At 49.9% G+C, this 26,186-nt stretch overlaps 1 protein-coding gene across 3 annotated transcripts in view; it reads right to left on the bottom strand.

Annotated features, from left to right (window-relative positions):
- Nucleotides 1–26,186, bottom strand: part of PTPRU (protein tyrosine phosphatase receptor type U) — a 307,092-nt gene that overhangs the window by 217,991 nt on the left and 62,915 nt on the right. The window lies entirely within an intron of this gene.

The raw sequence follows: 26,186 nt of genomic DNA, 5'->3' as shown, positions 1-26,186 counted from the left end.
CATCAGTGCTCCCTGCTGCAGCACCAAGGAAGACACTTCCCTCCAGTCTCTGTCCTCCAGTTGCTATCCAAAGGGCAATGCCAACTTCCAAAATCCTAAGGACAACCTCATTCTCCAGCATCTTCCCCTGAGTGCAAAGCCAGTTGGGTGCTGCTGCTTCAGCTGGGGAAATCTTGTTCAGTCACAGAATTCCCTGTTGAAATCCTTCTGCTTTCCAAAGAAGGATCCCTCAGCCATGCTAGTCCAAGCAATGACCACTATGGGGCAGGAATCACCACTGCCAATATCATGAAATCCCATCAAAAAGCACGACCATCTTAGAAATCAAGAAATTAAAAAAAAAAAAAAAAAAAAAAAGCCTCCCTCTCCCGTGGCCTTCAAGGTCCTGAGGCATTAGGTTTCAGGGATTTAAACTCTCTTCTACAACCAGGATGGCTAAGCCTAATTTTGTTAAAAAGAAATTCAAGCTGCAATTCTCACAGGACCCTGGGAGCTGGGGCTGTGGGGAAAATTACCAAGATGCACTAAACAAAATCAAAACCCTGAGGAAGTGAAACAAGAAGAGGGACAGAGACAATGGCAGGGAAACAGGGACAGGGAATGCACATGAAAGGGAGAGAAAACTTCATGCATAAAAGCTCAAGCCAGAGGCTGAGGGGGCCTGGCTGTGTCTGCTGTGCTCACCCTTCCCCAGTCCCCAGAGGGGCTTTTATTCTTCAATCCACAATGTTACCACAGGGAAAGTTGGATGCCAGAGGTAATTTCAACTAAGCAGCCAAGAGGTCAGCGCACTGGCACATATGGGAAATGGGAGAAGAGCGAGCACCCAGCAATGAGCAGGGGAGGCTGGAGGGGAACATCTGGAAATAGAGAAACCATGCACTCAGCACGCGAAGGGCAGGAGCCTGCGCACCATGTTCAGGTGATCCCAAAAGGGTGGATAAGCCCTCTCAAGACAAAGTAGCTCTGCAGTGGGAGCCGACCGCCCTGCCTCTCGCCTTTCGGGTACCCGCTCCGAGCCAACCCAGGGGAGCAGCAGCCACAGCATGCTGGCATCTCACACTGTTCTGTGACTTTTGTGAAGTGAGTTTGCTTGGCCCCAATGACCCCACTACAAAACACATCGCAGCAAAGCGGATGAGTTAGCAGCGCTTTTCCAGACGGGCAAGGAAGAGTAGCAGGGTTTTGTCATAGTTACCACACTAGACTCGGCCACCAAGGATATAGGTTTAAATCCCAGCTCTGCTGCAGACTCCCGAGGAGACTGGTGCAAGGCGCCGTGCCTCAGTTTCCCCAGCTGGTAGCACACTTCACCTGCCTTGTGAGAAGGCTTTGCTGTTTTGGGGGCTGGCCCAGGGAGACAGCGTGCTCATCGCTTGCTTCTGAAGACAGAGAGGCTGCATTAGCAAAAACCTCCGCGTTCTCACACCCGTGCCTGCAAGCCGCTCACCTCTTATCAAGGAATTACCAGTGAAAGCCTGTCATTCCACCTAATATGTTGCCATAATGAAACAATTTTTGCAAGTGACCAGCGGAAGCTTAAAATGCAATTACGTGGAATGGATATTTCGCCAGCGAGCACACAGCTGTCCAAGCCAATCCATCTCCCCTCCTCGGACAGGTTTATTGTTATTGCGTCTCATGTGTGGGCCTTTCCTCCCATCTTACTCCCCCGATCTATAGCTGAAATGGAACCGGGCTGGATGGCTGCTCCATCTTGCCAACAAATTTGCCCACGATTTGTACACAAAAAAATTGAGTTTGAAAATAACTTCCTTGTCAGGCAGCCTGAGGCATACAGTGCCTTTGGGCTTTCTGTTAACACTTCCACTGCTGCTAGAAGGCACACTTGCAAAACAGCTCCTTGTTATTATACTATAACATGTAAAGGTCCTTACGAGACTAGCAGCTCATTAAGTTGTATCAGGGTTAAGGCACTGCCAGTTACCGCAGCCAGTGGTGCACAAGGGAGGGAAGTGGCCAGCAACACATCCAGCTGCCTTTGGCCCCAAATGATTCATAGATCGTAAGGCTGGAAGGGACCTTGGATGGGGACCAGGTCTGGTACCATTTACAGCTGGGTCATTTAGAGGCTGCCTTCAGCATGAGTCTAGAGCGGGGCTCACACTCATGGCTCTAGGCAGCTTAACCACCCTATCACTGTCCCCCAGTCCCAGCCAGAAGACAGAAAAATTAGATCAATGCTGCACTATTCTAGGCGCTGTACAGACACGTAGTAAGAGGGAGCTGTAGCCTAAAGCATTAAATACGTTGAGCACAAAGAGAAAACAGGGGTCGCTGACCCATCTCAAGGCACACAGGAGAACAGACAAGCTGGGAATCGACTCCAGCTCTTCCTGCCCTCCCAGCACCCCAAGTAGCTGATCTACTAAAACCCAGTGCCTCAGGACACCATAGGACATATTCCCAACCCGCCAGGCCACAGCAAAGTCTGCTGCAACTCCAGGCGGCGTCACACATTCAACTTAACACTTACTACACGCAGGTAAAATGCAAATAGTTTAGCCCGTGTGAAGTGCCCTTGTGGCATTTCAAAGCTGTTCCCTTTCAGGCAAGAGTCATCTCCTCACATGCCCAGAGAGAATAGGTCACTCCACTCTGATGATTTCCAGCTGTTGCATGTGAACATGACAAGGCCCTTACCTGCAGGGCCTAAAGCATCTCTCAATAGGAGTCAGAGCTCATGGATTTCAATCCTCGTTTCAGCAGTCTTGCACTACCCCACATAACCATCAATGGCACGTAACTGGAGCAACAAGCAGGCAGAGCAGCTTTGGGACAGGCACGGGGGATCTGGCATGATCTGGCCTCCTTTCCACCTGCGGAAAGCCCCACATGCCCCATTCTTCCCTGTGGAAGGCACTAACCTGGTACAGGGATCACCACCCCTTGCAGCTGTTCCAGGCACTGTTAGTGCCTGCTATCAATCTCTAATGGCTCTCTCCTTGAACTCAAGCAGAAATGGGATGTGCATTTGGGACAAAGTGCAAACCTCCACCTCCACCTCCCAAGCTGAAGTCATAGTCCATTACATCTCCGTGATCAAGAGTAAATTGGATGCTTATCTTGCTGGGATCCTATGACCCCAGCTGACTTCCTGCCCTTTGGGCAGGGGGCTGGACTCGATCTCCCGAGGTCCCTTCCAGCCCTAATGTCTATGAAATCTATGAAATCATTAAAAAGCCTATAATGCTTTGCACAAAAGGGTAAGATCTCCCACCACCACCACCAATCCCCGACACCCCTTCCCCACATGCAAAACTGAGCTCACCCTACCACCCACCCCAGAGCTGGTTGCATTTCTGTGACCATACAATCAAAATATGCCCCATCACTGAGATACAGTTATTGCTCTCCTGCCTCCTCTTCATCCTCAGCACCAGTCTCACCCAGTTCAAGGCTAGGCTGAGGGCAAAGGAGTTTGGGAGATGCTTAGGTGTCCATGGCATGCCCTGCCGATGACTGCTGATGGGTCAAACCTCTGGGCTGGTCGCTGACTCACTCACCTCATTCCTTCCCCATCCCCCAGTTTCAAGATGGAAGGCACCATGCAAATCAATACTAAAGCAGATAAATCCTAACATCCCGTCTCCAGATCTTACAGCCATTATTTAAGTCATCCTCTTCCAACAGCCACTGAAAGACAAACAAGGTTAGCCCAATGCCAGGTACTTCCTGTGCCCAAGGCCAAGCTGAAAACCTTAGCAGAAGGCAGAGCTTTCAGAAATCTGGATTTTTAATGTTTTGGCCTAAAGCATCATCAGCTCCTAACAACACCAGCTCATGCCTGGCTAGAACTGCCAGGACACCCGAGTTTTGTTCCTAGCCCTCCTGCATAGACGTTGCTGCAGCTCAAAATAACTGTGTGTGTAACAATGGGGATAATTAGCTCCACCCATGTCAAGGGTGATCAGAAGCCTGCCTATCATGTTTGCCAGACTGTTTTGAGATGCTCTGAAGCCCAGCGCTCACACTTGCTAAAATGCACATGTTCATCTAAATGCAAGGGAAACTGGGCTCAAGCAGCATAAGCAAGAATGCCAGTGGCCAGGGAAAAGCAACTGGGGACATGACTGACTAAAAGGGATGGCAGTAATTCCCCTCTCCCACTGTGCAGGCCACAGGAGGCTTAAGGGAGGCACCAGCAGACTCAGAATGGCAGATGCCCCTTGGACCTCCCGAAGCACAGCTTGAAGAGACCAGGGAGGGCACTTCACTCAGCCCAGGGACAGCTGTGAGTGCTACACTGTGCCAACATCAGCTGTGTTGAGTTACTCAGTTGTGCATCCCTGCACTGGCATCCCAGGCACTTCCTTGAGGAGCATTCAGAGGACAAATCAGGAAGCACATAGCTGGGCACCTGCTTGTGGTTTCAGTGCAAGCCATACATTGAAGAGCTGAAGTCACCCAGGAATCTTGCTCTTTGGGCTCACAGGCAGGTTCAAAACCCGACAATCGGATGAACTGAGCTCCTTAGCTGCGGAGTGTAACTTGAAGGCAGCAATGGGCAGGTTGGCAAGACAGTGGTCTCTCACCACTGGAGCATCAGCCATCCTCACTCAAGTTAGCTCCCAGCCTATGACCTACTGCTGCCACAATCTTTGAGGCTCCCGTTGACCAAATGAACTCAGTTAACCACGGGCTAGTTATATCCCCTGGGATGATGCTATCCAAACCCCTAAACTCTACCAGACTTGAACTTCTCCAACCTGTTCCCAAGAGCCATCACCTATTGGAATCTGGACATTTCCCCAACTTCTCCCAACCATAATGGGGAGAACTCACTTATCCAAGCTGTTGCAGAAATGGCATGTGCAGCTTCAAGGCCAAAGTAAAAGGCACGTAGAATATATATAGTAGGTGCAATTCTTATGCTTCAAGTTGGATACAGATGGCACTCTATGGCGCAACTCTCAAGTCCCTCCAAAGTGTGCTCCTAAGGGGCAGTGCTCAAGCTCCCAGGAACGCCCCTGAACCTCAGGGGACTGAGATCAAGACTAGAACGCTATGGAGGCCTCATCCATCAGACCTCTAATCACAAGACAACCTGGCAGGCCATACAAACTAGCTTGTTTGCACTGCAAACTTCGCAGGGCCCCTCTCCTGTCCCAATGGCCCCTGCCACCTTTCCACCCAGCAAGTGATTTATGACTCAGTCAGGAGGCTGGAAATTAATGCAAAGCACCGGCTGAGGTGAGTGGGCAGAGCCTGGCTGCAAGTGGCATCCATTAATCAAGGACCTGGCTGTGGAGAGCACTGGTCCATTACCTCCAGGTGGTCAAAGTGACCTCAGAGTTGCCTGTTTACTTTGCAATGGGCTGGGGGCCATGAACTGCCTGGCAAGAGCCATGCCTGACCCTGTCAGTTCAATGAGAATTACTGCGGAGGTCTGGACCAAAGTGTCTGCTCGCAGAGCCAGCCTCTACTTCCCACGCAGCTCATCAGCCCAGAACAGGGGGCAGCAGCTGTGCACTGGAGGGGTAGGACTGCTTAGCATCTTTACTCGGACAGCCCCAGGAGCACACTGCCAAAGGGCTGGCAAGCAAACCAAGAAGGGAAGAACAGCAGGCAACCCCAACTCCATCAAAGCACCAGTGGGGCAGCTCAGTCTGCAGGAAGAGAGCCCTGATATCCATGTGCCTATCTGGCTGCATGCCTGGGGAGAAGCAGAAACCAACTGATTCTCCCCAAATCCCAGTGAAGAAAGGAAACACACGTACCTCCACTCCATGGATGGAAGGCTGAGGCAGTCCTCCAATGAATTTACGTGCCTAAAGCCCTTAGGAATGCCCAAAGGTTGTGCAGAATAAATTGCAAAAGAAAGACTGGAGCACATCTTCCCCTCACCAACCACCTTGCCACCCCCAGACCCCAAGCCCGTTTCCTTCGAAGTCAGACTTGCTCCGGTGAGATCATGACTCTGGTTGTGGAGTGTGATGGCCCAAATCTCTCAGGGGAGCCCGGCACAGCGTGCCAGTAATGCACAAGGCAAGTAAAGCCAGTCACACATTGGCAGAGCATAGCTGCCGTGCACCCAGGCAACACTGGAGGATCCTTGAGAGGGTGGGAAGGGGAGAGTCAGCCACAGAGGATGGAGCTGAAGGTGGTGGAGCAGGGAAGGCAGGTTCTCCCATTTACCCAAAGGAGAGCCGAGACAAGCAGACTGTCTCTGCTGCAGCACAGAGGGCACCCCAGGCTGGGGTAGGGAGAAGGCACCTGGCTGACAGGCACAGGTCTGCACATGCCCAGCATTTTCCCCAGCCTGCGGGCAAAGCACTCCTTCCCAGTGCTGAGGAGCTAGGCACCTACCTCCAGGCCCCCAGCGTCCAGCGAGACTTGGTAGCCAGCATCACTAGGCCACCTGGGACACTAAGATTGTCATTTAAAGGAGTGGGTAAAAAGGGCTTTTTCTTCCTGGGCAGATCTGCCCCCCGCAAAGGGCTCAGCACCAGAGTGCCTGAGAGGAGGAATGCAAATAAGCCTGGGCGTTTTGCACCTGCTGCACCTCTGGGCGGGGAGTCCAGCTTCCATCCCTCCCTGCTGCCGACAGCACAGGGGGTCCAGATCGGCCCAAGGGGGACTGGGGGTCTGTTCCCTTCTGGAGTACAGGCCTCGCAGGACCCCTTGCGTCATCAAGCCCGATACTCAGCTGCTGCAATCACCACTTCATGTAATCTTATCCATAAGGTGAGGCAAGCCAGTCGGTCTCTGGCCCCCAAGGCTCCTCTGGGATGCTGGTGTAAACCCTCCCTGCTCCAAAGCCTGGAAAGCTGCTTCTCCCTCCCAGCCTGAACTTCTTCTGGCTAGTTTATGCCTATTTCTTCTCACATCAACAATGTCCTTTAGCATAAATAGCACTTCTCCCTCTGTGGCAATGTATTTATAGACACAATTGTATCCTCTCTCAGCCTGTGCTTTGCTAGACTACACATGCCAAGCTCTTTTAGCATCCCTTTGGAAGACAAGCTCTCCATTCCCTGATCATCCCCACAGCCCAGCTCTGCACCTGTTCCTTTTTCCAATCCTCTTTCTTGAATGCACACAGAGGCCCAGATGAGATCTCACTAGGAAGAGCGGCATTTAAAACCACCCCCAGCCCTGCTCGAAAAAAGGGACACAAAGCAGAAGCAGCCAGGACCAGGTACCTGACAAATTGGAGTCATGGGATTCCCGGCAACAGGAGGGCTCCTAAATCAGTCTTGGGATTACAGCTCAGACATGAGTGATGTGGTCCAAAATACAGGCTCCTTGCTAAATACTGCACCCTGCTCTCTAAGTTGCATCTCAGAGATCTCACTGTGGGGATGGGGACAGGGGTGAGGGGAGACTCAGAAACAGGGAAGAAAGTGGAAAACTTGAGAGAAATGAGAATCTTAGCCAGGATGTCCCACACTTAGAAACAGGGAGACAGAGGAAGAGGCATTGCAGCGTTATTTACGTCAGTTTATGATGGTATAAACCAGGGGTGGCCAACCTGTGGCACGAGCGCCACGAGTTGTATGGGCAGCCTCTGCGTGGGGCACGTGGCGGATCAGTGGATAGGGCAGGAAGCAGAAAACAGAGCAGGAGATCAGGCAGAGGAGAGGGATAGGAGTGGTATTCAAGGACAATGCAGAGCTAATTTGTGGCACACCAACCGAAAAGGTTTCCCTCCCCGCCCTGTGTAAATCGCCGTCCGCTGACTTACCGTGTAAATTCCATCAAAATCAGGAGCAAGCAGACACGGCCCTCTTCTGGGGCAGCTCACACAAGAGGCTGTTATTATTCTGCCTTTGTGCTAGGGAATGGGGAGATCGGGTAACAGTCTATTGGCCTTTAGCAAGCGTCTGCCCCAGGACGGATACAGACAAATGAAACCGGCAGTGGGGCACTGGTAGAGCATTATCACTGATTCTTTCAGGGGCGATTCTGCACCAGAACAGATGAAGTTACCTTAATTTACAGGTCTGAGATCAGTCTGCTACTTTTTGTTATGCCAGCGTAGTTCTTATGCCACCAGCAAATACGTTTTCTCAGTAGACGCCCTACGAGCAAGGTCAACTCACTCACCTAGAGCTACAGGGCAACACCGGTGCCTGAGAAACCAGCCCTTCCTTCCATCCTTACCATGCATCGCACACAACCCATGAGTCTAGCCAGGGAGGTCGCAAGCCGGCAGGGATGCCAGATAAAGGGCAAAGAGGTCAGATGTGGGGAGAGCAGAGAATAAGGCCACCCCAAAGAAAAAGCCTTGCCGCAGAAGGAAGGGCAGGCACTTAGACAAAAACACGAAGCTGTTGCAAGCACAGAGGCAGGAGGAAAGGCAGCACAGGAAAGAAACGTGAAGAGAAAAGAAGGAGGGGAGAAAAGACGGAGCAGGAGAGAAGAGAAGGAAGAAAGAACAAGCGGCCCGGTGCAATCAACAGAACCTAATTAAATCCTCCACAGTCGCTCAGGAATATGGATGCCTGCCCAGGAGTCTGCCTGGTGCTTTTTGATCTGTTTAGTCTATAGGCCTCTTGCTTCAAAGTTAATTACACACTTAAACCCTTTCTGTTTAACCTAATGCACCATGGGAAATGTTCCACGGGTTTCTCTCTCCTTTTATTGAGCAGCCTTTGAAAGGCGCCCGTGCTAAAGGGTGGTTTGACACCATCATTAATTTGATCGCACGCTTGTTTACCCTGAAGTGGGTTTGCACTGCAGATTAAGGCCAGGGATGGCTGGCCAAGAAAGCCGGAGTCCGCTTGGCTCAGCTGAGACTCCTCTGCAGGAGGTGCCATCTGCATAGGGAACGTGGCCCAAAGCAAGAGATCTTGACACAGAGCGCAGGAAGAAATCTGAATCCAAAGCCCAAAAAGAGCCCAGGCTCTCCACAGGCAATGGAGGCCAGAGAAGAGCGCATCCTGGAGGAGGTGATGAGCAGGAGCTGGCGAGGGCACCTGGGGTCTCTAGAGAAGAGGACACGGCATTAGGACTCCTGGCTTGTATTCCTAGTTTCACAACTCTCTGGCTCAAAAGATCAGCTTAGCCTTGGGACTCTCTGGCAGTAACCCCAGCTAGCTTTGTGTCCACTGAAGTGGTTCAGGACCCAAGGTTGAAAGATGCTGTAACCCAGGGGTAGGTAACCCCCAGCACGGGCACCAGAGCATGACGGGTGAAGGTATTTTGCTCGTCACATGTTCTGCGGGGTGGACAACAGGGAAGGGGCTGCAACAACAAGAATCAGGCCCTTCACAGCTCCCTCATCATCTGCCCCTGGCATGCCAACACCCTACAAGTCAAGGTTGTGGGTATTTTTAGCACTCTGCCCAAAAACATTGCCAACCCCTGCTCTAACCCCACTGGCATTAAAGACTTGTCCTTACATACATCCTACATGCATCCATATATGTCCTATAACCTGGTTCAACCAGCCAGGAAGCAACTCATGGGTATGGGCAGATCTAGGATTGTGAAAAGGGAAGTGCAGATGGTGTGGCACATCATCCCAAATAACATAGCAACTATTTTTCCCCCAGTTAAAAAGAAACTAGAAGCCTTACTAATATGCTAGGAGCTAGCACTATATGATTCCATTCAAGATCAAAGCAAAAACAAATATAACTTTATTAGACTGTGTACCAATTTCCTAGATTTTATATTCAGTATAAAAAACATGAACTAGGCAAAAAAAATAGTCAAAAGATACTGTCTCATTAGTCCTGTAGTCATTATAGTTAAATGTGCATCTCATATTCAGATTCATAAAACAAAACCTAGTCTTCTCAAGTGTCTTGACAGTGCCTCAAGACTTCAGTGTCAGTCATTCCTACACCTCAGTTAATATTACCAGACCCAAATTAAGGTATGTAGCTAAAGCTAAAAACAATCTGAAATAGAAGACAGACATCATCAGGAGTGGGCAACAGACAGCAGAAGCGAAGAAGAAAGGGTGGTTTGGATAGTGGAACACCAAGGTCATTTAAAAGGAGATAGGATCATTAACACCTGTGAAGTGAAGAGAGATTAGTGGGGATCACTTAGATTATAAATGAGTCATGAAGTCAAATCGACTCCCTCAGGGGTGCCCGAATAGAAATGCCACTGCCTCTCCCAGAGAGCTGCCTTTAAAGTTTGGGTGAAGCAGAAATCAGAGGCGAAGGGAGTTACAAATGTACCACTACCCCCCCCACCCCGCTCCCATTGGATCCACCTCTGCTCACGAGCCTTTCCTCCGTGCCATGCAGGGCAAGGATTATTCAGCATTAAAAACAAGCTAAGAGTAGAGCTACACACCCAAATTCTCTGTACTTTGAGAGAAATTTTCAGCCCAGGCCCTGCCCACAGCTGTTCCTCAGCAAAACTCAGGACACTTTTGCCCCAATGCCTGGCGATGACTACTGCATCAGGGCTCAATACAAGGCAATCCCATTGTACAAAGCCACTGGACAACAGAAGGCAGAAGACCTCCCCATGGGGTTATTCTACATACACCAGACACCCAGAAAGAGACCTCAGGGGAACCAGGATGGCCTGGCCTTCAGGGTAGCAGTAGCTTCTCTACAGCCCTTCCACCTCCATCACCTTCCTGCTCAGAGCGCTCCTTCCACTGCCTCCCAGCTGCATGCGCCCAGTACAGCACTGGTCAGACGGCAGCCAAGAAAGCAAACACAGGTGACCTTTTACAGTCCCGATTAATTTTTCATTGTTGGCCTTTCACGGAGGCTCAGGCAATCATCTTAAGCCAATAAACCCAACTAAGGACTGCTCACTTCACATTTGGGGGGGGGGGGGGGGGCGGCACGCACAGCCTTGTGACATTTCCAGACTAACCAAACCTGGATGAAGAAGGGCACCAAATGGGACTGCAAAGGAGCTGAACACACTGCCAGGGGCCCCTGGACTTGTGGGATCTGGGAATTGAGCCTTGATAGGTTAAGAGGCATAGGCAGGGATACTAATACTAAAACAGTGTTCTGGTGGCCATCAGCACTTCAAGCACTGTGGTGTCCAACCCCAGTAACAAGGGACTCAACACCAAGATTTTGTCTATGCGGAGGAAAAAAAAAAAATCAGTTCTTAACTCAGGCTAGTTAATGCAAGTTAGCAAACCTGGGTTAAAATACAAGTGAAGAAGAGATCAACTGGATTTTAACTCAGGTTAGTAGTGTGACTCCCATCTGTATTCCCAGCAGACTTTTGGACCCAAGCTGCCACGCTAAGTTAAAAGCCAAGTTCCTTTCTCTGCTGCAATTTCAACCCAAGTCAAGAACATGCCTTTTTTCCTGCCCATGCTCAATAAAGCTGACCCTGTGTGAACACATGCAGGAAACATTAAACATTAACATCTGGATTGATCTCCACAGCTGTGGTTTCAAAAAGAAGAGGTCCCTCGTGTAACAAGTTTGGAGGGTCTGAACTAAACTCCCTCACCGCCTCCTTTTCTTATACTTACTGAAAGCTAAGCCCATAATAAAGCCGTCATCCCCCGGAGCCCACAAATCAGGACATTTTAAATATGGCAGGGTTTAAACACCTCCAAGCACCATTGAAAAGGATAATGCCAGGAGAGATTTTTTAAAGAAACCATATGGGAACAAACTTGCTCGAGACCAGATGGCCCTCACTAAGTAAGGGCGTTAAGTGTGTGAAGCACAGAGCAAGAAGAGGAAAAGCAAAGCGAGGAGAGGGACGGAGCTAAAAAAGCAAGACACCCCCAGCCAGCGAGAGTCGGAGCTGGCACTGGGCAAGAGTGCTGCAGGACAAGACTGCGGTGCGCTGCCAGGACAGCAGGGCATGCAGAGCACAACCCGGAGTGGCACAGCAGGGGCTGGTGCAGATCAACAGCTAAGTGAATCAGTAGCCTCCTTCCAGGGGCAGGCTTCAGACTGGGAGAATGGGAAGGCTGCAGACCATGATCCCAGCGGAGGGAAGCTCAGGCCTGGATCAGCAGGAAGCAGCAGTGCATTGGCACAGCCATGTGTGAACGCTGAGGACACGAAGGGCAGCAAGGACTGCAGATCAGGATTAGGGTGGCCAAGACAACAGCTCAGCTTCTGCACCATTAATAATTCCACAGATTTACAGGACGCGAGACTCATTTCTCCTTCTCTTAATACACTAAATTATAGCCCTGACCAGCCATTCCCCAGGAACCTCAATAATATCCTTACAGGGCAAGGATTCAACCATCTACTCCTGTCCTGCTCCAGCCTAGAAGGGAAGGGGGAAACAAAAATCACACCAAAATAAATCAAACCAATCAAACTAGAGAGTCACTAAATAACACACTCTGCCACCTGGACTTCAGGGCGCCTAAGAGCTTCATTAAAGCCTCGTCGGCTTCCTCCTTGCCCGCGCTGTGCCCCTCCCGTTCTCCCACGTTTCTTGCTCTCCCCTGTAATTATTAGTAAGATAATAAAGGCTAACGGGAATCTTTAGCAGGATATATGACACATCGCCTGGGCTCCTGAGAATTCAGACACCGAATGCCACACACCAGGATAATTAAAGATGAGGAATGGCTGGGCCAGGCCACAATTCATCTGCACTCTCAGGTGCACAGAAGTTTCCGTCCGTTTATTTGACTTGCATTGCTTTACCTTCTCCAAATGGATCCCCGTTACCTGGGGGGCAGGAACATAATTCACACACGCACAAACACTACTGCAAGCAGGGGTCAGGCCCCAGGTGCTGGAGAAGAATTCATAGAGCTGTTTTCAGTCTGAAATCTCGAAGGCCTTTCCACAGCTATTGCTGCTGTCCCTACTTTACAGATGGGGCCACCAAGGCACAGAGCCAGAAAGCGACTAGGCTTAAATTACACAGCGTATTTGTAACAGAGCCAGACGTGGTACCTGACTCCCAGCCCCATACATTGTCCTCAGAGTCCCACACTACCTTCAGGGAGCTATCACTGGGTGCACCGGGAAAGCCAGCTGCCTGTCCAGGAGCACATGTGAAGGGCAGGCTATCAGGTGAGAAAGGATCTTCCCAAGTTAGTCACACATACACCCAGTGCTCCCCCAACAAATGGTTTTATTTCTTTCTTTATCCGTCTCCTTACAATAAAAACCACCTAGATGGAATGTGCATGCTTTTGTCTCTGTGTCAGGGGAACAAAAATATCACCGTGTTTTCGGCAGCGTCTGAGGACAGCAGTGCAAGATATTTGGCATGGCTGAGTGGGAAGATAGATGGAGGGACAGACAAAGGGTAGTCCCCAAAATAGAACAACAGATACATAATCATCTCCGTCGTGTTCTGGCAGGGGAATCTTAGCTGATAAATCAAACCAAAAGGGGAAGAACAGGCTCTGGGAAGACGAAGTCCAGAAGTCCGCGGACACTCCTCTGTGCACCGAGACTGGCTGAAGAGACTTTTGTATGTACCCTCTCTGCGGATGTATTTTAAAGAGATTTTCAGCCCCATGAGTGGAAGGTAGCAGCCCTCAGCCAATCCTCCCTACCCCATCATGTCTCACCAACCAGCAGTGCCAAAAGATGCCGGCCCAGGAGCAGGACAATGAACCTGAGCCCCCGGGAACCAGCTGCTTTCTGACCCAGAGCAGGAGCTCCCAAACGTTTTGTACTAGGCAGCACACTGTCGACCCTCGGAGTTTCTCACAAATCACCACGCACCCTTATCATCGGCCTTTTAAAGGAGCAATTCTTGGATCTCTTCCTCTAGTCCCATGGGCCAGCTGTGGTCCGCAGAGCAGTTTGGGAAGGGCAAGCCTAGGATATTAAGGCAATGTTCTCATTAGCAGCTAGCTGTGGGAACAAGCACCGAAACAGTCCCAGTGATGAAAGTCATGGCCATGGGTGCTGAAAAAGCAGAAGTTTTGCTTTGTTTTCTAGCTGGATCTTTCTATATGCGAGAAACTCCTCTTGGGAACAATGTGCTGTTCAGTGCATGGGCTGAGTCAGCTTGGCCTACAACCGCCACTAACATTGTGAAGCATGAGGAAAGCACCAGTTGCCATAGGGGAAAAAGAGAAAAACCACACAGCCCTTGTACCGCAGTAATGCCTGGCCCACAGCGGGGCATCAGGCAGACCGCTGTCTCCTAGGCAGAAGGTCCTCACAGTGTGTATAGCATCAGCCCTGTCCTGAGCCACAGCCATGCTCGAGGTGGGAGGCCAGGCTCAGCAAGTCTGTCCTCAAGAACTGCACCGTGTTGGGAACTAGCAGCCCTTTGAGGCTCAGCCCTCGTACATCCTCCTCCTCCTGAACCTGCGTAGGGCACTGGGAAAGCAGCTCTAGCCACTGATGTGCTGAGGCCATGCTGCATCCTTCAGGACATCCAAATTGCCCCACAGCTTGGGCCCATCAATGGCAGAAGCATATTTGTTATGCACACACCATAGATTCACCTATAAATCTCCATTGATCCATGTCTGGAAGCCCACGTGTTAAACAGCAAAGTCGGGACCATTCAGTATGCTCCACTTCACAGCACAGTCCCTCAGCGACAGAACAGAAGGGGAATGGAAGCAGGCCTTCCTTCAGCCAAAAGAGAATCCCCTTCTGCAGTATAGGAACTATGACACACAGTTGGGCAGTTGCAATTCCACCCATACAGGTAAGCCAGTATAACCCCAGAGTAGTTGTCATCATCATCAACGACCTCTCAAATACCCTCTGCACTAATTCACATGCGCAGAACCAAGCTGGTTTTACAGTCGCTCCCAGGTACTGACAGCAGCACAGCTATACTAGCCTGGGCTTCAGCGTGGGCAGCTAAACCCACCAAGGACCCAGGGGACACGCTTGGGTGGCTAGCCCAGGCTGAGCTCCATCTACATGGGCAGCAGAGTCCACACCAGCTGCAGTCCCTCCTCCAAATTGCAGTGCAGACGCACCCCAAAATGGGATGTACCGTCCCCTTCCCTGGCTGCTATCATCCCACAAATCAAGGCCAGTAGTGCTAGCCAGCTTGAAACAAGTCTGTAGGTCTCCGCCTATTTCCTGGGGCATGGATTCCTACATTACAGCCTCTCCCACAGGATCCCCCTTTCAAGGAACCAAGGGCTGGGCTAGAGCTGCTGACCTTGGTCCCACTTCAGGACAGAAGCCCATAGGCAGGGGGAAGCTGACCCACCCCATGCTGTACCCATCCAAGCATACTCACAGAAGTTTCCCTTTCCAGGACTGCTAACGTGCTCTATCCTCCAGCCCCTCTCCTCCACACCCCAAGGTGAGCTCTCCCTCAATCAGAACCCAGGCAATCCCGTTTCAAAGACTCAGTGAGCTGGGAGCACACGGGGAGCTGCTGCAGTGAATTCATGAGGCAGGCAGTGCAAGCTGAGGGGAACAGACCCCAGAAGCGTGGGAATGGGCTGCAACTCATTACAGACGGGAGATATGTAGGTCCCCTGTCCTCTGTGTCCCCCCCTCCCCACGCCATCAATCAGTGGAACAGGCTCTCAGGATCTCCGCTCTCTCCACTCCCTGTGAATTACAATCACCTTTAATGCAATCCTCTGCTTCAATTGCATGTTTGAAAATGGAGCTGGTGGGAAATGAAAAGCCAGTTCCACCCACCCCCATAAACAAACGCTCATTGCCAGGTTGCACGCACACTCCCAGAGATATATATTACTTTGCCTCACACAGACAGGTTTGTATTGGACATGTTATTATTTATTAAAGCACATTTCCTCTGCATGCTCCCAAAGAACGGTCTCAGCCACGCAGAAGGGCAGTTTTCCGGCTGGAAGGAGACAGAGGCAGGACAGGCCCTTGACATCCAGCCCCACCGGAAGTAGAGCAAGGGATTGGCATGGAGCAGACAAAGGGTACAATAAGCAAGGTGGGCTGCAGGTCAGCACTGGAAAGGATGTGAGCAGATGGGGAGGGAGGCCCAGGACAAACATAATATGATCCTGTAAGTAAGGATTAAGGTGCATTGGCCAAGCTGTTAAAGTGGCTAGAATAGTAGGGGGCAGGGAGGAGGCTGCAGTTCTGGATGGAGGCACATTTGCAGAGCTCCTTGGGATGAAACTGCAGGAGGCACTGCAGACCTAGCCAGAGGCATCTACCAAGCTAGGAGCAGGAAACAAGAGACTTGAGCTGCCAGAAGATGCTGCCAGCCTAAGTGCACTAGAGTGGCAGGGCTGTGCACGAAGGCCTGGTATAGCAGAGAAGCTGCAACTTGGGGGAAGCAGGCCACTGGCAGACCTAAGGGGGGGATGCCCACAGCAGGGGCTGCAGGTCAGGATGGATGTGGAGGAGGTGGTGGGAGCAGCTTCGCTTCACTGTCACGAAGCAGGAAGGGATAAAGGATTCGGAACACGTACCACAGCTCATCTAAAATTAGATATAATTATTATCTAACAATATCTCCTGCGCATTGTGCTTCAGGCTCCTGGTGGAGGTTATTCCCAGCACCGCTTGGAGACATGCTTCGTGGAGGTGTCAGGCTCATGCAAGGAGAGATTCAGCACAACAGCTGAAACAGCTCCACAGTGGGCTCCTTTACGGATGATTATATATATAGTAACTGGCATGACACCACTTTCATTAAGGAAATGAATAAAATAATCAGGAGCCTGTGATGAGATGGAGATTGCTTCGTGGTTCCAGTGGGCCCTTGGGCTGTAGGACTTCTGTTTGCAATTTTACCCTGGTCCAATGCCTACCCCCCGCCCCATGCCTTAGTTTCCCCTCCATCTATAAAAATAGGGAGATTACCCACTGGAAGCTGTGAAGTTTAACTCATATTTGGAGCACTGAGCAGTCCAAGCATAGGTGATGCAACAGGCTAGCACATATCCCATGCAGGGACATGGCCTATGGAGGAGAGACATGGCCCCCTGTTCACTTCCAGATTTCCCTTTTTTTTCCCTTTTTTATTCAAACTACTAGTGGGAATTAACACTGCTCTGGGATGTCTCAGAGGAACCATCACCGTGGGCGTCTGGAACCAGAAGCAGCAGGTTATGGATCCTACAGTACGTGGTTGTAAAGCACTTTCCTTTCCAAGCACCCCCCAGTGCCTCACAAATGAACGGACAGTCTCTGTGGAAATCATCTTTCTACCGCTGATGTGCAACCAGCTCTGTGAGAGCACTCACAAAAGCACAGTGCAGGGCAGAGAGCAAAGTAGCTAACTGATGCTTTATGAAAAGAAGTCTTGATGAGAGGCATGGTCTCTTCCCACGTATCTGTATAGCACCTAGCTCAAAAGGGAGCCTAAAACTGGTTTTCAACATTTTAGGCACAAGGTACCCTTGGAAAATGCCAGCTCTTGGGTTTTCACTTGGGTTTTTTTTACTCCAAAAGAGCAATAGAGAATTCTTCCATTGCAAGTAACTCAGAAAGACCACAACAGGTCAATAGGAAACCATGCATTCCTATTTGAAATCTCTGGGATTTATCTTGTGAATCCTGTTTGCACACCTAACAGTGCTAACATTGTGTGGCACCCCATAGCACCCTTGAAAGGCTCTCAAGGCACACCAGGGTGCCACAGCACTCTGGCTGAGAATCACTGCCCTAAGAGCTGTTATGAAGAGGATGGCTGCCACAGCATCACCAGCTTTCCTTAGCAGTCTCCCATCCAAAGGCTGAACTAGCCCTTCCCTGCTTACATCATCATCTCTCCCACAAGGATGTGGCTGACTTTGAGATGTTCCTCTTGCCCTTGCTGGGGAAGCCAGCAGGACTGGCTCCTGCTCTATTTCTGGTAACAGCAAATAAATCCCAAAAAGGAAGCACTTTCCTCTGCTTCAGCTAAAACTCTTCCAATGCGACAGGAACCCCTCAGCCCCGATGCCCTGTGCACATAAGCCCTCTCCCCTACCCCAACTCTCATGAAGCCAGTCTCTCCTGGGGCTCAGGAGAGCTCCGACAAGGGCTTTGCACTCTGAAGGGGAGGAGGATACAGGAAAATACTCTGCAATAAGGCCAAGCATGTGTCTAAGCCTCGCAGGGTCCCATCTGCACCTGGCTCAGACACTGTTGAGCCTTGGTGGCAGCTGGGCACCATCTTTCTTACCCCCTCTATTGAACAGGAACTTCCCCCAGGCCTGGGCCTTTCTCTACACACCTGTTGTCATTTATCACATGCAAAGATTATCAGCCTGTCAGGGCACAGATCAGCTCTTTTCTCAGTAGTTGTACAGCACCTGACACTATGGAGTCCTGTTCCCAAGTTGGGCCTCTAGACACTACCACAATACAAGTAATTATTCTGCTCACCCTCCCAAACCACCTGCCCTCAGAGGATCTCACCTCACTCATCCTGCCATCCCACAACACCTGCCAACCCCACTTTAGAGATGGGGAAACCGTGTCCTGAAGGTGGCCAGTGGCCTGCCCAAAAGTCCTGCAGCAGGTCTCCGTTAGAGCTAATAGCAGCACCCAAACCTCCCACGTCCCTATCACGTGTTTTATCACAAAGCCATCCCTCCTCCTCCCCAAACCCACTGTAACTGGGTGAGGAAATGACTCGGGAAGCTTGGAGACCTCCATCCCACAAGCTAAGATGGTCTGATCCACGTAAGGATTGCAGACACCACTCTCCAGTCCCTGCCAAGGTCGCAGGTGAGAGGGCCTCACACCGTCCAGAGGGTTAACACAGAGTGGCAAGGATCCAACAAAGGTTCACTTCCCCTACAAAACAGTCCTGCCTGCCCGTGCACAAAGCTCCAAGCCTCCAGCCCATCCCTGCTCCTGTGCCAGGGGATCCTGCTGCTCAAATCCCACCCTCAGCCCGAGACCTCAGACCCTAGGTCCGACCAGGGATGCTCTCACTGGGGAGAGAGCACTGTGCCTCTTAGCACTGCACAAGGGCAGGGCAGGGGGGGCAGCCAACAGCCTCAGCATTGCCCTGGCCTGCCGCAGCCAAGCAACAGCACCAATGGCCAAGTTCCAGCCAGCTTAACCCCCAGCCCTTCATTACATACCAGGCAGCTCCAGCTGATCACCCCACACACACCAGCAAGCCTCCTTCCTCCTCTCTCACCAGCCCGGCTGCTGGCAGCTCCAACTCATTCCCCATGGACGGTGCCAGCTTAGTAAGCGAGTGCTTCCCCGCACATGCGAGAAGCCAAAAGACAGCCGCCACCAGCTTCCCGATTGTCTCAGTGCAGCAATGAGATGCACTCTTCTGTAATTAGGGAAGCCAGTGCCTGAGATACAGGGACCTCTCCACTGCAAAGCCCAATAACTTCAGAATCTCTCTCTCTCCCCCTCACACTCACACACACACACACACACACCCCACTCCTGTCCTCTCCAACACCGCCCCACAGAACCCACCTGCCAGCTGAGCCCAAGACTGAGAAGAAGAAAAAAAAAAAAAAAAAAAAAAAAAACCCTACTCAGCAGCTGGCTGTATTTTTCAGCCTGACACTTTTATTAGGAAGGAGGGTAACAGAGAGAGAAAAGGGAGGGAAGTGGGTTCTATAAATACAGGAGTAACACCAGAACAGGCCATCGCAGCAGGGCAATTTGGGACCGTTGGCTGGTTCTGCAGCGTCAGTAAAAGCCGCCGAGAGGGGATCAGCGGGTTTATTAAAAGAAAGCTGCAGGGACAGGTGATTGAAGAGGGTATATGCAGGGACAAGCCTGTTCAAAAATGTAATCTTCCCCAGACCTCAAGGCCATCCCATGCTCAGGGGTGAGTCCGACCTGCCCCTCCAAGAGAAGTTCAAAGGACAGAAGGCCCTGTCCTGCACTGGGGATTTGCCTCCATGTCAGCCAGCAGCGCAGCTGCCCATGCGGAGACCCAGTCTCTCACAGCCACCGAGCTGGTCTCCAAGCCCAAGTGTGCTCCAGCAGCTATGCCCATCAGCATCAAGGCTGACCACGGGGCAGTCTGCAGCTCCACCACAAGCTCCCTCTGGGCCCAGTCCCTCACTTCCCCCCACATCCATACATCAGGGAATATTAACCCCTCCCCTCTCTCACCTTTTGTCCATCTTTTTCTCTCTATAGACTGTGAGCAATTACTGTCTTCGACTACGTCTGTACATCACCTAGCATGAGGAAGCCATGATCTCACCCGGGGCCTCTGGGAGCTACTGTGATGCAATATGGGACCTTTCCTTACCAGTGCAGACCTTGCCAACAGTTATTTAAGCAGCTGTCATCTCGGGTCAGGTGGCAGTAATGGCTCTGCACATCAGGACCATTCAGAAGCTGAAGCCTGTTCAAAGGACTTAGCAAGTTGGGAGCTCATTGCGCAGCACCCTGGGATCTGTGCTGGCTCCTAGTCAGCTTCCCGGTGGAATTTGAGACATTGGTTTTAACCTATAAAGCCCTAAATAACACGGGGTCCAGTTACCCGAGAGACATTTCCCTGCCATCGCAGCTGATCTCAGAGGGGCTCTCAGGACTGGGCAGAACAGATCAGACCCGAAAGCCCAGCCAGCCCAGTCTCGTGGCTCTCTGCCAAACGCCAGCCCCAGTGGCTATGCCAGAAGGTAGGAGACTGCTAAGGGCCTGCCCTCCACGTAGGCTTCATCTCAATCTCTAGTAACGAGAGCCTGACTTGTGCTCGGAGGCACATGAGGTAATACCCCTTCCAAAATCTGTGATGCACCTAATTACAGCCGCCCTAGATAGTCTGGATATCTATGTAATTATCCAACCCCCTTTGCAAATCTCACTTGAGTTCTGACTTCCTATGGCAACAAGCTGCCCCATCTAATTATGCTGCAAGTAAAGGAATCTCCTTTGAGCCACTGCCAATATCCTGCCTTTAAATTCTGTTGAATGATCCCTGGTCCTCGCACTCCAGCTACCACGTTCAAGAGAAACCAGGGGTGAGCCCTTGCTGGCAATCCTTAGGAAAGGGGTCCCAATTTCAGAACTTGCCCTCACTTCACCCCACCAGGTCGCAGCTTTGCCCACCTCCCAGGTGCAAGGCAAAGCCTCTCTTTATTCCTGCTCAGCTAAGGCTGCTGAGTGTGGAGGCTGGAGGTGTTTATAGACCGCCGTTTGTCAGCATTTATGATGCAATTCTCAGTTGATGGGCTAGTCACTCCGCGCACTGGTCAGACCTCTGCAGATGTGCTTTAACAATCTGATTACTGGTAATTTGACTGAACAAATAGTACATTTATCCGGCTTTTAAAAGGCTCCCGATGCTGCCTGCCCCAGGGTTTGAGTTCTGCAGATAAGCAAGCGCTCCCAGGAAAGGCAGCGAAGTTAGCTGTGCTGAAAGCCGTGGGGTACGTTGAAACAGGCAGGGCCTTGGCACTCCTGATGGAGGAAAAAACTGCTGCCGCAGGGTTTCTTTTGTCTAAGTCTAAAAATGATTATCCAAGGGTTGGAGTTAGCCTGAAATCACAAAAAGGAGAGAGTCTGGGAAGAGGGCTCTCTCTCATACAGAGCTCATGTCACTGTAGAAGGATTTTTATTCCCGATAGCTGAGAGGGGATGTAGACACTGTGGATAAATGGCAAAGATGAACACGAAGGCAAAACACGTTAGTTCCCGCTACTCCATACCCCAGTACCTCAACCATTGCAAATCCATCCTCACACTGCAGCACAAGGACAAGCTTTAATCACCCATCACCTTCCCCAAAATGTACACCCAGGTACAGACAGTTCGATGACGTGCCCAGGATCACAGAGTGACAATCCCAGAACCAGGAATTGGACACAGATCTCCTGAGTCCCAACCAAGTACCTTAACCACATGCCTCCTTCTCACCAGAGCCCAGCATGGCCTAAGACAGGCACCAGATGTGTTCTCAGAGGAGAGCACAACCAGGAGCAGAGGACAGAGGTAGCACACTTCTCCAACTGCTACTATTGCCCCAGGGCTTGGTCCCTCTTGTCAAAGTGCTGCCTATGGGTTTGGCTTATAAACCCATAGCCTGGAGCATGGTTAAGGCTTCACCTCCTGAAGATCCACAGCTCTAGGCCTACAAGCCAAAGGCATCACTCTCCCTCTCCCCTTTTTGCACCTGGCACTTTTATAATTAGATCAATGTATTGCTGTAAACAATGCATTTAATGTATGGGTTGTATTTATTCAGACCTACACACACATACCTAATAAACAGCAAGCCCAGCCAGCTCCACACACCTCCCGTGGGACTCTGGGCCGGTCTCCCTGGGCTTTAATTTCCCATCTTTACAATGAGGATAACAGCACTTGCCTTGGCTCACAGGGCTGTTGGGAGGATAAATATGCTGAAGATCACGTGGCACTTAAATACTAGGGCAATAGAGGCCAGACAGGTGGGGACAGACGGACAAAAAACTGGCTGGAGGGATACACAAGACAGACAACCAATACAATGTAGAAGCCCAAGAGAGAATTAAAATACACAGCAAAAGCAGTGTCCAAACTTGACTAAAAAGCAGCAGCATAATGCAATAAACATTGTGCTGCCAGCAAAGGTTGCATCGCCTTCCACCAGTCCTCCACCATTACATCCCTGCTTATTTTCAAAAGCCAAACGGCAGCTTTGCAGAATACATGAAGGTTGCCAAATCTGAGCTGTATAAAGTCAAGTGACACACGGGAGCGAGCTCCAACCTATGGGGACCTCATGCTGACGGCTAGTTCACCAGCCCCTTCTTACATACAACACGGCCCCAGATGGATCCCTCTGCTTGTGACAATGTCATAGGAGGGAAGAGCCAGTCCAGGTAGGGCTGGGCCTAAGGGATGCTCTCTTCTGAGCTATGTAGAGTTAAAAGGCCAAAACTCCATCTTAAACTTCATCCGCAGGCAGCCAATGCAGATCCCAGCAAAGACCTTTCCATTTGCAATGCTATCATGGCCAGCTGGGACAGCAGAAATGCAACAACAATTTAGGTGGGCAAAAAGCAGCAGGGGCTTGTGAACCGACACACAACCAGCCTGGTTACAAGATGTTGAACATAACAAAAGCTAGCAGAGGGCAACAGAGCACAGAGGAGAGATACAGAGCAATCGCATTAGGATGCACAATTGTGAGCAGAGGTTCCCAACAGACATCAGCCTTTTCCAGTCATTTGCAACACAGCTCCTTGAGTTAAAATTGTGTTCCCTTACATACGTATGTGCGCACACATGCCCACACAAACACGTGTGCACACACACTGCCTTCAGCACTGGCTCATAACTATCCCACTGTGAATAATAAAGCTTGATTTCTAGGTCTTTTCTTCCCAGAAGAGCGTATAAAGTACAGGCAGCAGTACTTATCCTGTTAATTTGGACTCATTTTTTGAAACAATCCCAGGAGAATTTTCCTCCCGTGTCTCCACCCCTACCGCCCACGCCTGCATATTAACTTGGCCCAGGAATCAGAAATCCAAGATCTTCCTGGCCTAGAGAGTTAAGGACCTGGACAACGCCGTCTTGTCCGACACACTGGGGCCGACTCAGCCAGGCCCCGCTCATCTGGAGGCTGCCTCATCTACCAGAAGACTTGGGCAGCAGGAAAGATGGGGAAGGGAGAATCAGATCCCCACAAATCTACTCTCGAGGCTGCCATCTTCACCTGGCTGCATGCTTCCTGCAGGCTTTGCCCCCTGGCAAATTCAGAAATAGCACTGCAGAGCCAAAAGCAGACTGAGTACTAGAGGGTTCCTCACACAGCACAGCAGAGACCCCACAGTCCTGCCCTGTGACATCCCGAGTCAAGCCCTGAGCTCTGCCTTCAAGCAGTTCTGCACCATGGTCCCAGCCCGCAGCCCTTCACTCGCTCAGGCAAGGGCTCCTGACTATGGCCCTCACTCCTGACCTGCAGCTACCTCCCTGCTGGCAATCCCAGACCTAGGTTTTCCTTTGAGATCCCTCATCCCACACCTGATCCATCCCAAGCCCATGAGCTCCTGTTGGCTCATTACATAAGGTAATACCACTATTGCTGTCCACATCGTTGTACCTGCAACATGCTAGGCACTGTACAAAGGCAAAGACAAGGCCCGTCTGACTGTAGAAGAGTGAGCTCAAATGCAGAAGTTAAATGAATTACCAAGGTCAGAACATGACCGCTGATGAACCAGAATGGTCTGGTGTGGTATGCAGTTGGCAAAGACTCCATTCAAATCTCTGGATTGCCACTATAAAATCTGGACAGCCCCCTTTCCCTTCCTCCTACCCTTTTGTCCATCTCATCTATATATTATACATTTCTTGAGACAGGGACAGTCACTTATTGTGAGCGTATTTACAGCACCTAACAAAACAGTACCCTGGTTTCCGCTTGCATGAGTTTAGAGCAGTGGTTTTCATCCTGTGGTCTTCAGATCCCTGGGAGGTCCACAGACTACATCCAAGAGGTCCGCAAAAGATGATTATGCTCAAAAGTATGAATACCTACACTTACAATTCAAAGGGGTCTGCACCTCCATTCAAAATTTCCAAAGGGGTCTACAGATGAAAAAAAGGCTGAAAACCACCAGTCTAGAGGTAACTCCCTGAACACAGCTCACACTGAAAGATGGGGAAATCTCGACACAGAATATTTCAAAACAACCCATGCCATCCAATTAGCCATGCTGGGGTAAGAATGAGTGTGTCAATCTCTGCCAGGATTTTAAAGTGAAATGCTGTCTCAAGGTGAAACATCTGCACAGAAGAGACCCAGTCGTGCCTACCCTGGAGTGGAGGAGTTTTCAGTCAAGTTAAACTAGCTCAACTGAACTAATGCGATTAACGGGTGTGTGTGGGGGGGGAAATATCACTTTTTTCTAATCTAGACAAAGCCAGAGTGGGAAGCGTGATGCCCAATTAGCTTAGTATTTATAAATGCACATTAAAGTCCTTGGATGCAAAAGGTGCTAGGTACAAGCAAATTATCACATACAATGAGCACTGACATTTAAACATGATGCAAGTTACAATAAATACTTTTTTTTTTTTTTGCAAGTTAAAAATGCTTAAAAACCCATTACTGGTTTTCAGGAGTTGATATAAGCTGATTAGGGGGGCATGGAAAGTGGCTACATTAAAATTCTTGCCAGTAGTATGTTTTCCTTTTCCAAATCATTTTAAAATACTGCATTTAATAGAAAAATAATTTGCTCAGCTGTAAGAAACATCAATTTGCAACTTGAAGGCTTGTCTATTAGCCAAAGAAGTTGATGTGTAAACATTATCAGTTCCAGTAATGCATGGGGTTTAGCCAATGCACATCCAGTGGGAGACCAGCCAGATATTAAGGAAGAAGATTTGCATAATAAGTCATTTATCCTTGATAACCTCAGTATTTGAAAATTCAAGACTAAGGGGAACAATATCAGGCTATCAAGCAACTACATCCACTCCCCTTTTAAAATTGCCCTCTCAAAAGGAAAAATGGTAGACAAAGATCCATCTTCTTGTTGCATCTGTATACTGTCTTGCCTAAAATGGCTCTGATCTGCGCTCTGAGATGTTAGCATAATACAGAACAATCACAGGTTAACCATCCAAAGCACAGAAGTGATTGATATTGCATTCTTACTCATTGAAAAGATAGAGAAATCTTTTCAGAGATAAAACCTCATTAAATAAAAATAGCATTTCCTCTACAGTTACATTCTAAATACTCTATTCCCAGTTCTTGTGATTTTACTCACAAACCTCATAATCTTTTGTGTTTTCCTTGAAGCTCTTGGAGTCAAGTGACAGAGTGAAATCTCAGCTTCCATTTAAAAAAATTGGGGGGAAAAATGTTTTTTGCACACTTATGGTAACAGAGAATTTTGAAAATTTGCATCTAAAAGACATTGGCAGGTAGAAGCTCCAAAATATGTTTAAAAATAAGTCTTGTGATTTTAAAGGTGATCCTATGGCTCTTTGGAGATGTTTGAATGCCCAAGGTTGGTAATATCAATTGCTATAGTTTCCAATTTAATCACACCTGTGGTTGGAGTTATTGCTATGGAATAATCTATTATTTGCTTAATGGAGACAAGCCAAAATTCCAAGGCAGGTGAGCAGAGTTTGTACAAGTCCCAGAGGCCAAATTTACAATGGGAGTAATGATGGTATTGCAGGAAGTCTTTCTGGAAGTGACACTGCACAAGAGAGCAGACGTGGAAAAGTAAGTGCTGCCATATCACTACTTGGCCATGACATTTTCCAAGGTTTGTCAAATGGAGATATACAGAAACAGACTCTTCTCGAAGTCAAACCAATGCAACCAGGTGATGCTTTAACTCTTTGGCTGTTTTGCAGGGACGCTACCAAGAATGAATGGCATGATTTCAGCACAGCTGCCAGAGCACAATCTCTATTCTGCTGGGCGGCTGCAACGAAGTG

Source organism: Crocodylus siamensis, chromosome 7, assembly GCF_052110815.1.
Source record: "Crocodylus siamensis isolate JL-2025a chromosome 7, ASM5211081v1, whole genome shotgun sequence".
NCBI lineage: Eukaryota > Metazoa > Chordata > Crocodylia > Crocodylidae > Crocodylus > Crocodylus siamensis.
This window is presented reverse-complemented; position numbering and strand designations above follow the sequence as displayed.